The sequence below is a fragment of the Leiobunum rupestre genome, chromosome 5, assembly GCF_980474605.1.
Source record: "Leiobunum rupestre chromosome 5, qqLeiRupe1.1.hap1, whole genome shotgun sequence".
NCBI lineage: Eukaryota > Metazoa > Arthropoda > Arachnida > Opiliones > Sclerosomatidae > Leiobunum > Leiobunum rupestre.
In genome coordinates, this window is record NC_143388.1 from 15,080,694 (window position 1) to 15,092,886 (window position 12,193).

The following is a 12,193-nucleotide window of genomic DNA, read 5'->3' on the forward strand; positions in this document are numbered from 1 at the left end:
GCTTTTTTTGTGATATTTAGTATTCGAGAAGAATAAGATGATGGGAGGGGTTTCGAAGAAACATTACCAAAACTGCAAATCACCTTTACTCTGTTTTGGCGCTTGCAAAAAATCTCCTCAATTTTTATTCCTCACTTTCGGATTTGAACGCGATGGTGGTGGGGAACAGAATATATTTGGGAACAGAAAAAATTACTAATTTGAGGAATGTTAGTATCCGGTTTCGATGGAAAACGTTTCTCTAATCTCCCATACTATGCGTTTGGTTTTTACGGGGCTATTTTTAACCTTTTTTTTTGTGGCAGGTTACATAATTTACAACTGGATGTAATTTATGGATAAATATATTTCTGCACGCTAATTATTTTGAAAAAAATGTAGACTACGATTTTTTATTAAACTATTTTATAGACTTGTAAAGCTCGCATACGATTCCATAAGGGACGAAATTAATACTTAACAATTAATATTTTGAAGGCTTTAAATCTTTCTAAATGAAATTTAATGCAAATCAGAAAACGCCGAAATATTAAATTCAATATTACTGTGAAATTCTTTCGAAATTTGTAAATAATTCACATTTTAAGGCATTTTATTTTAATATGAACTGTAAATAATATAATAACAAGGTGGACAAGTCATAATATACTTTGAAATGAAAATTTGGTCAAATGTTTTGGTATACCTTTTCCATTTGTTTTAATATATATTTTATAAATAAATTAAATTCAAATTAGTCCGGTATCTCATTGGTTCCCTCAATATGACGTCTTATGACGCGATTGGAGCACAGCCGGTGACGTTCTCTGTCCCCTCTCTGGTGCGTCCATAAAAATCGACCATGGTACCCAAGGATAATCTAAACCTAGTCATTCTACCTAAGTATAATTAAATACGTTCTTGATAAAACTAATACTTTTGCTTTAATAATTTTAGTGACGGAAATTAGAAAGCGATAACCCGTCCTACCAAAGGCGATAAAACTATTACTTTGAAATTCAATTTTAATTTATAAATAATAACATTAGGTGGAATACAGCTATCAAATATTTTGTAGATTCTAAATAACGCCCTTTCTAAAATTAATCCTGCCCTTTGTTTTATGATAATAAAACAAAGCATAAACACTGATACCCACTTATTCGAATCAGTATTCTATTGGAGGAGAATTTCGTGTTCCCGCATTGGAAATAATAATAGCATTTAAAAACGAACCATTCGTTACTATTTTTTCCAAGTGTATTTCCAAATGCTAGTTCGAAAGTCAGATTATCCAATGAAAAGCACTCTTGCCAAAATCGTGGCTTTGTTGGGGGGGGGGGGGGGGATATATGAGGAGTCTGATATTAGTACCAAAAAGCAAACAGGATCTGAGTCGTCGATCCGCAACCTGTTATTACTGTATATTCGGAAAGTAAGCGGGATTACTGTAATTTGCCCATTATATACTTTTATGCGCGCATGCCAGCTTTTGAATTTGGCCCGCCAGACAAAGGGCGCATAAATTTTTGGGTGTTTCGCGCAATTAGGTGCGTTATTTTTGCTGAGTTCTATTAAAAAAAATATTAATCTAGTTTCGTGGAAGATTTAGTTGTAAATTTCAACCCACTTTGTTTTGTAGTATGACAGTTTACATTTGAATTTATTTTAATTTCTCTAAAATAATTTTAAAATATTCGATAAGACAACTTCCGATACCAATAATTTAATTGATTAATTATAAATTTTAGTTATATTATTGGATATATAAATTTATTAATTTTTCTATTATTAATTTGAAATATTGGATTTGACAATTTTGTAATATTTTATTATTAATTAAATTAAAATTTCAACCCATTTTTTGGTAATACGAGGGTTAAAATTTTTGCTATAATAAATTTTCCTAATGTAAATTTAAAATATTCGATTAGACCATATTTCATTATCAGTGTTGATAATTCTATTAAAATTTGTATTCCCTTTATAAAAAAAAATCGTTATACAATAAAATATAATTTTGTATGTTACAGATCATTATGTAATTATAATTTAAATTAGTTATATATCAAAATTTGTTGCTATTTTAATTTAAACCATAATTTAAAGTGTATGTTAATTTTTTTAATTAAATGTATAACTTTATTTTGAGTAAAAGAATATAAAATAAAATAAATTCAATTGAAATAAAATGGATTGAAAAATATAGAAATTAATTGAAATAAATTTAATTTAATTGAAATTAAATCAAATGCAATGACATAAACAGAAATGAATTGCATTAAAATAAAATAAATGAATTGAATCATTTAGAAATAAAACAAAATTATATAAACTGAAATGAATTTAATTGAAATGAAATCAAATGAAATTAAATGAAGTGAAGCGGAATGAAATTAATTGAACTGAATTGAAATAAAATGATATGAACTGTAATGAATTGAATTGTATAGAATAGAAATCAAACCAAATAATGTAACTGAAATGAATTTAATTGAAATGAAATCAAATGAAATGAAGTTAAGCGAAATGAAATAAATTGAACATAATGAAATAAATTGAACGTAATGAAATAAAACTATATAAAATAAATTTAATTGAATAGAATAGAAATCAAACCAAATAATGTATCTGAAAGGAATTACATTGAAATGAAATCAAATAAAAAGAAGAAAAGTGAAATGAAATCAAATGAAATGAAGTAAAGCGAACTGAAATCAAATGCAACGAAATTAAATAAATTGAAATGAATTGAAATAAAATTAATTAGGTTGAAATGAGTTGAATTGTATGGGAATGAATTGAAACAAATATACGAAAATTATTTTCATATTGTTAGAAAAATGCAAGCAACAAAAATAAATTTTAAATTAAAAAAAACCTTGATTCCTTTGGTTTTGGAAAGCACATATTCTTTTCTGTATTTAGGGGGAGGGGGTAAGGTTAAAAAGCCAGCACTCCCAACTCATTGATCATCCAGTGCGCGCGCATGCAAAGCCCATGTGGCCCTAAATATATATCTATACGACACCTATTCCCACTCTGTCGGTGACGATAATTTCTTCTTGCAATCTTAATGAAGGGGTTGGCCCATCCAACGAAATATCTTTTCTCACTCTTTCATTTTTTATTCCCGAACCAGGCGGCGCTCAAATCGCGTGACGTCATTATAATCCTATCTATTATAAATTTCCATATATCCTTCCAGCTCCCATCATCGTAATTCTATACGCGAATAAAAAAATCAATGCCATTTTATACATTTTTTATTACCGGTTATTGGCCTACGAATTTAAACTTGGTGTATAGCTTTTGAACACGTAATTTTAAGATAAATATTAATGGTTTAAAATTGATTAAAATATCCATTTTTGACTGGAATTTCATTATTGAAAAATCAAAAAATCAGTCATTAACTTTGTAATTTCGTAAACGATTTTCTTATACGTTTTCCGCCATTTTTAGTATATTTTCCTTTTGATTTTTCTTACCCCCATCTGGTGGCCGTTTTCATAAATTACAATCGGGGTGTGATAAACAGTGCAAATGATACGGCCTTTTAGGTATTTCGAACCACGCCTGATCAGGCCTGTTTATATACATAAGTCCACCATATATTTTTCCTCTTGATATGATAGCACTTTGTCTTTCTGGATAATAGCCTTTTCTATATGTTATACGGCCTATCAATTTATAAAAACTAAATGCATTTGGCTTGGGGTTATAATAATATAGTGGGTTTAGCTATTCCGTAAGTATAATATACGTGATTGGTTGCCATTTTTTATATATTTTCAATCTATTCCATCCCCCCCCCCCGCCTTTATTCTTCAAACTTTGTATAATATAGTTTGGTCCCACGAAATATTTTTGGCCCTCCCCTCGCTCGAGCGTTGGCTATCCAATTTCAACAAACCGAAGGTAGATAGGCATTTCAATTTTTCTTCATATTCGGTTGGTCATATTCAAACTTGACAAACATAAATTATATATGAAATGTTTACGTGTATCTGGACTGTGTATATGTCGTATCTGAAGTAAATAAACTGAAGTAAAGCTTTTCGTGATAAGAGTTTAACCTAACCGTTGCGTATACCAAATGGGTTTTTCAACTGCTTTACATCACTGTCTACAAAATCTACATGATTCAGTGTGCTTCTCGAGGCTAGATGATATTTGTGACTCTATCATGGTGAAAATGTGCCACAGGATTTAACAATTGGCTAGGTGTCAAGAGCGTGTAAACAAACTGAACATGCACATTAAAATTGTTCAAATTGAGTATTTTTAAACTATACATAGACTGTCTTAACCTGTCTATTAACTGTGCAAACTAGGTAAAACGCTTTTCAGATGTGATTGTCCAGAATTTAAAAATAGGAATCACTTCAAATATAACAGTGTTATTGTTGTTTTTAAAATTTACTGGAACAACATAATTAATATATTAATAATAATTAATATATTAATATTAATAATTAATTAATTGATTAATTAATTAATATTAATAATAATTAATTTATATCAAATTATGTTATCGGCGTTAATTTTTTATCAGTTATTTTACCAGAGTTAGTATTTTATCAAAGTCAATATTTTTTCAGGGTTAGTTTTTATCAGGGTTTATTTTTTATCAGAGTTAATTTTTAATCAGGCTTATTTTTAATCAGGGCTAGTTTTTTAACAGAGTAATTTTTAACAGGGTTTTTTAACAGCGTTCATTTTATCATTGTTAATTTTTATCAGATTTAATTTTTAATCAGAATTAATATTTTATCCGAGTTAATATTTGAGCAGAGATAATATTTGATCAGTGTTAAATTTTTAATAAGAGTTAGTTTTTAACCAGAGTTAGTTTTTAATCAGAGTTAATTCTTTATCAAATTAAATTTTTATCAGAAATTATCTTTTATCAGTTGTAATATTTATTAATTTTAATTTATTTATTAACTTTTTCAACTGTCGTTATTTTTTCTCGGAGCTATTTTTTTATCAGTAAAATTTTTCAGTGCTATTTTTTATCAGTCGTAATATTTTTCAAAATTCAGTTTTTGCATCAGTTACATTTTTCAGTACTATTTTTTATCAGAGTTAATATTTTAATAGTCGTTTTATTTTTATCAGTCGTTTTATTTTTATCAGTCGTTTTATTTTTATCAGTCGTTTTATTTTTTATCAGTCGTTTTATTTTTCATCAGTGCTAATTATTATCAGAGTAAATATTTTATCAGATTTAATTTTACCGTAATTTAAAATAGATAAAATCTGTTGGCAAATTTGATCCGGACCAGAAAAGTGGGAACCTATTCGGCATGGTCGTTTATATTGAATTCCGATAAGATAAAAAAAAATCATGAAGTCGGTTTCAAAGTCAATTACTTTACGGGCTATGAAATAATGAAAGATTTTTTGTAACCCAACCCATATCAGAGAGAGTGGAATATCTAAAGGTGTGTCCGAATTGCTTAAACCCCACCCAAACTAGTTTTTTCCGTTCACACACTCTCTACCTCTCTCTCTCTCACTACACAAGAGTCGAATCTTCTTTTTTTAGGTTGGTAATATATCTCTGGGATGATGTTACTGCTAACAGAAAAATTGGAAGATAGAAATTCGACTCCCCCTGGTATCTTTCTCTACTTTATATTTTATCAAACGCTGACGACATTGTCTTCATGCAGCCTCTGTTAAATACACGAGTGAGAAATGTGCCTTACTTTAAAACCATAGACTTTTGTTTCCTTACCATGTTTCTACAGACTTGTTCAAGAGTGTTTTCTACCTTTTGAGATATAAGTGCTAAACCCTACTCAATTAACTTTTCTAAAACCAACCATTGTATGCAGTGAAATATTATTTCTCAACTTTGGGGTGGCGGAGTGGTTAGCACTTTCACCTCGCAGCACGAGGAGCCGGGTTCGATCCCAGTTTGTGGCACTGTATGAAAACTTCTGCGTTGAGTTTCCGATTTCCCTCCCCCACTGTTTTAAGGGGTTTTCCCCCATATCTTCGGGTCCCCATCCTTAAAAACTTGTTGAAATTAACGGTGATAGTAAGTGTAGGGATCTGTTGCCTCGCGTGGCATGAAGGGGCTTGCCACCAACCTTCTACACATTTTAACACGGCCACCTGAATTAATGGCTTTAAAAGTCGCTTGATGATATGGTGGTGCCTTGAATATCAGCTTAGCTGATTATTAATATTATTATTATTTGAAAAAATTCCTATATTTAGAAAAATAGTTGAGAACCAATTTCAAGGGCACTTTTCTTACTATACTATTTATTTTTGTACTGCTTATACACAAGCAGAATAGCAGTGTTGCCGGTCATAGTTTCTACAAAATGGTGGCGTGCATATTTTGATTCGTAACCAAAGCTATTAAATAACAACTAAATACAGAGCTGATAAACAATACAAAATTTTTAAGTGGTAGCTATTAAAGGAAGTACATTTTAAAACGAAAAGTCGTTCTACTAACACGCGCTATAACTGGTTTTTAACGAAATTAGTGACAGTTACCCACAGCTTTGGATAAACCTGGTGGCAGAATGTGAAATTAAGTAATCCACCATAAGTAAATAATTTTATACTTCCTTTAACGTTTGTAAACAGACTGGTCTACGTTCACACGTTTTCTCTACCCGTTTTATCGTGGAGACTTAACATCTTTATTACTTCTCTTCACAAAGATTTTTATAACGTTTATTCTTCGAAGTAGGTAGCTATGTAATAATATACATCCAAGGTGCCCTATACGTGAGCTATGTAATAATTAAAATTTGCGGCAAAATTATGCTTATCTGGGTTACAATTGTAATTGTTTCGATTTAAAATTTGATGTAAACCGGCCATCAGACTTAAGGCATTGAAAGTCGCTAAATGACTTGAGCCTAGCTGATTATTAATTTAGACTATAAAACTGAAACATGAACATCCACATGGGATGTACATTTTCAAAGAAAATATTAATTTTAATACTTTTCAAATGTTATGTTTGCTGTGGTCGAATTGTAGAACTTTGACCTTTCATAAAAACCCCTGGCTTTCAGTCACATGATCTTAAGATGTCATCATTCAATCGTCATCTGTTATTTTAGTTTACTTGCGCCCACATATCTACTAACTCTTACATTGGTAATATGTTTTTGAATTTAATTAAGGGTAAAATTATTTGAAATGATATTATAACAATGTTAAAGTACTAAATATATCTACTATCTTGTACATACTGTAACTAAATAAAACATAAAAACCACTGTTCTACAATAACCTGACGACGACGCTAGTGGTTTGACGTCGAAACGGCCGTAGCATAGTTTTTAATAAAAAAAACTTTTTATTGTACATCAGTGGTTTTTAGGTTTTATTTAGTTCAAGTTAAACTAAATCTAATCCTTAGTATAACCTTTAATTAGTATAGATCAAACCTATTAATATATATAAAATATAATAATAATAATAATATATAAAATTGCAATTAATGTCGTTTAAAAATAGTGTAATAATTAAGTAATTCCATCATAGTAAAGTCTATTGTGTAGAATTATTCATCCGATTTTCAAAGCTGAAATTTTTGTCTTTAGCTTCTCTTTCAAAATAGTGCCATAGGCCCATAGGCCAGTTACCGATAATAGCATGAAAAAACGTATTTCAAGGTTAGGCGGGACTCGAGATGCATTTCAAATTAAATCATACATAGCAAATCGTCTTCGCGACCAGCGATGTAGTAATAAAGTGGGCTGTGTATGAAAATATCCTGGCAGATGAAATTATGGAAATATATCAAGAATTGGGGGGAAGTCAGACAACGAGGGGGCGGAAGGAGGCTGTAGCTCTGAAATGGCAATCTTATATTACTGAGTTCAGAATAAATTCACAAGTAGGCGGGAATTGGCGCTGGCGAAATGGAAGATAAAGATGAGACAACGAGATTAAACTCTGACAGCCCTCTTTTCGTCCGCGAGTTGAAAGCAGCCCCCGATTGGATTTGACCTTTAAAACGATTTTATTTGGCAAGATGAAAAAGAAATGAGATTTTTTATATATAATGCATTCTCTCGCTGTAACCATTAGAGAAACATCATTACCATGTATCACTATCTACAGACTCTCTCGGCTGGAGAACTGAAAGACGACTCTCTCGGATCCTCCCAAAAATATTAACGACTTCCCCCCCGTATAATCGTCTGTTTAAATTTAATTGGAAAATTTTTAATCGATGTCTGGAACTCGTATATTTTTACACCAGTTGGTGGTTTCGTGGCACCACCCCTAAGCTCCTCAATCTGAACCGAACTCATCTACGAAGGGCACATCACTGTGCCCTAATAATTATGATTAAAATTTTATACCTGTAACACGATTAAAATTTTAAAGGTGTAATCATTATTATAATTTTAAAGGTGTAATCATGATTAAAATTTTAAAGGTGTAATCATGATTATAATTTTATAAGTGTAATCCTGATTAAAACTTTAAAGGTGTAATCTTGATTAAAACTTTAAAGGTGTAATGTTGATTAACACTTTAAATAGTAATCATTATTAAATTTTAATCATTGTAATCATTATTAAATTTTAATCATTGTAATCATTATTAAATTTTAATCATTGTAATCATGAATAAATTTTAATCATTGTAATCATGATTAAAACTTTATAGGTGTAATCATGATTAAATTTTAATCATTGTAATCATGATTAAAACTTTATAAATGTAATCATGATTAAAACTTTGCAATGTAATCATGATTAGAACTTTACCATGTAATCATGGTTTAAACTTTAAACGTGTAATCATTTTTAAAGTTTTAATCGGGTAATGATGATTAAAACATGAATCATGTAATCATTAATAAATGTTAATCATTTTTCGCGATTGAACCCTGAATCATGTAATTATTAATAAATATTGCGTTGAGAATCGTGACGTCATCAGTTGTTGAACGGGACACTCCAGCGTTGAGAATCGTTCCGTAAAATTCTTTGATTATTGTGTCATTTTTATTGATTAGACGTTTTGACAGACGACCAAACCTAATTGCTTCACTGCGACGTTGAATTTGTTGAGCATTCGTTGAGAATCTTGACGTCAATACCGGAGTACAAGTAGTCGTTCAACAACTTTCAACGGTTCAACGCTTACTCCTTTGACTCCGTTGACTAGTTACTGAACGTACCCTAAGAATGCATTTATTTAAACTTAGGAAGAATTACTATGTTGAGATTATTTTACATACAATAAATATATTCTTTGTGAAACTAATTGGTATAAATTTACAATCCCCATACAAATAGAGGTCGGTAACGGTTAATCATTATCCATGTTTAAATTGAATTTTTTTCGGGAAAAAAATGTAAACAAAGAAATTTACCGGTTAATATTTCGAAAAATGATTAAAAAACATGTATTATTCGTCAAATTTGAGCTTTTTATCGAAAAAAACGTCGTTTTCCCGAATAAATTGACAAATTTATCAAAATATTAATCGGATAATACAGAAATATAAATTACTTGATCAAAACGTTTTACGAATAATATTGAGAGCTTTATCTATTGAATAAAAGTTAACCATCCCCGACCTCTACATACAAACATAACAACATTACTATCAAATTTTCAAATAACTGAAAAACCTTAATATTTCCCAAAGCTAGTGACAGAAGACCCTTGAATAATGACAATTAACCATCCCAATTAGCGGCACTAACATTTCACCGCAAAATGTTTTATCTTTCGAAAATATTTAGCCAATTGCTTTCAGAAGATAATAAATTAAATATAATACGAATGAGGAATTCCTTGTACAAATAAAATCCCTATAAATAAATGGAAAGAGAACAGTGAAAAAACCCTCCTGCAGCGCTATTAATTCGCCGGAATTATCCGCGGATCGTCGGGCAGGGATGTAAATAAGCCTCTTGCTTCTCGGAGTAACTCAATCCAGAAATAAATCCTTTTCATTTTGATCGCTTTCCCTAATTCCTCTCGCCGAAACAGATCCCTTTTAACTTAATCGGCACGCGTATATCAGTCAGTCTGTTGAATCGAAGGAGAACTTGGAACGAAGCGAGCGCGGCAGCGGGGTGCCAAGTCTCTCCTAGCTCCGTATCGGAGTTAATTCGACTGATAAATGCCAGATACTGTTTTTGGAAGCTTTGGCAGTCAATTAGAGAAACGCGTTCCGCGCATCGGTTTCCTGTTTATTTGGGCCGAAAGGAATGAGAAAACTCCCCGCTCTCGGAGGTAATCCCTCTCTCCTACTTAAAGTCAGTCAGTCCTACATAAGCAATTGGGAAAGGCGATCTCCCCACTCGCTTCCACGCTGGATCTGGGTAAATGGTTTCACTCTGTCTTACTCGGTGGCGGACTGCCTCGCGTGTATTGGTTGCGGGGGCCTGGCTCCGAGTCAAAGAAACGAAATGCCGTAATTGATTTCTTGGTGAAATATCACGGCTATTATCGGAATTTGTTTCTCTTTTGAGGATGATAAAGAGAGCCGTTTTAAGTCCTTTTTACCACCCTCCCCATCTATAGCTTTCCCTTTCGACGGTTGGGCTTTGGTCGTACTTGAGGTTTATTCCACAATTTCCTCAGTTAGTTATTGAATGATGTGGAATTAGTTTTTGGTAATCGTTAACGTCTTTGGGTACTTGACACCTTATGAAGGACTTAGTTAATTAACAGCTCTGACGTCGTAGCTTGTAAATGGAACTCAGTACGTTTGAACTCTACTCTACTTTCCTAGTTGACAGCGGTTTGTAATATTGTCTTACCAAATTGGTACCTTACATAATTATTCGATTTTGAAATTTCTGATTTCTCGGTACCATGAGATTATTGACGTGGATGTTTGTTAAAATATTTATAAATAATGGTGTTTAACTAAATCAAAACTTACATGTGTAATTCCTTAAATTAAATTTTACAATTATTAACCACGATATTATTTAGAATAAGAATTAATTTACTCTAGGTAGCAGCTTTCGTATAACTTAGATTTCAATCGCACTTGACACGTAAGAAGTTTTAATCCTAAAAGTGTTCAAAAAGCATTTTGAAAACACGAGATAGAAGTGTTCAAGAAGCATTTTGAAAACACGAGATAAAAGTCTCCAAAAGGTATTTTGAAAACACGAGATAAAAGTCTCCAAAAGGTATTTTGAAAACACGAGATAAAAGTGTTCAGCATTTTGAAAACACGAGATAAATGTGTCCAAAAAGCATTTTGAAAACACGAGATAAAAGTCTCCAAAAAGCATTTTGAAAACACGTGATACAAGTGTTCAAAAAGCATTTTGAAAACACGAGATAAAAGTCTCCAAAAAATCATTTTGAAAACACGATATAAAAGTCTCCAAAAAGCATTTTGAAAACACGAGATAAAAGTCTCCCAAAAGCATTTTGAAAACACGAGATAAAAGTGTTCAAAAATAATTTTGAAAACACGAGATAAAAGTGTCCAAAAAACATTTTGAAAACACGAGATTTGAGACAGTCTATATTAAGTTCAAACGGTTGGTGTGAACTCGTCCTTTTAGCATTAGGAATGGGATTGAAGCAATCCTTGCCATCAGTGAAGATAATTTTGCTCTCGCTTCTGTGTTTCTGTTACTTGAGTTGGCGCCGGTTGCTTTGATTATTGAAGTAAGAACAGAGCAGACCTAGTGACAAGAACATGGTGGAATCTGGCCAACGCAGAAGGGCGGGAGGAGGAAAACAAGAGTAGGCGTACGCGGCCCCATTAAGGGTGTTACTGTTAGCCAAGTTTACGCTTATTTCGTTATCAAGACGACCAGGTTATATATTGCGTAAACAATTCCCTCCGTTCTTTATATTATCAACAACTGCCGGCTTTTAGTCCATTTTTTTTTCCTGGTTCCGAGTCCCGACAAGGACTCCCACAGAGCTCTCTCGCTGATCTCTGTCTAACCTCTGTTCTACGAGGCCCCCCGTTTGAGGTGGCACTCCATTATTTGCCGACTAAGTTATGGCATTTTTAATGAATTCACATCAAATCAACGGTGATATTCAATTTCTTAAATTTACAATTTTGACATCCTTTGAAGTGTATTAAAATTATAATTAAATGAGTTTATTATATATTTATTGCAATAGACGCTTCAATAAAACTTATGCAAGGAAATCGCCAAGAAGTAATATTTCCGAGAACCAGGACCTGAAAGCTACTGTTTAAATAGTGCTTGTCGAA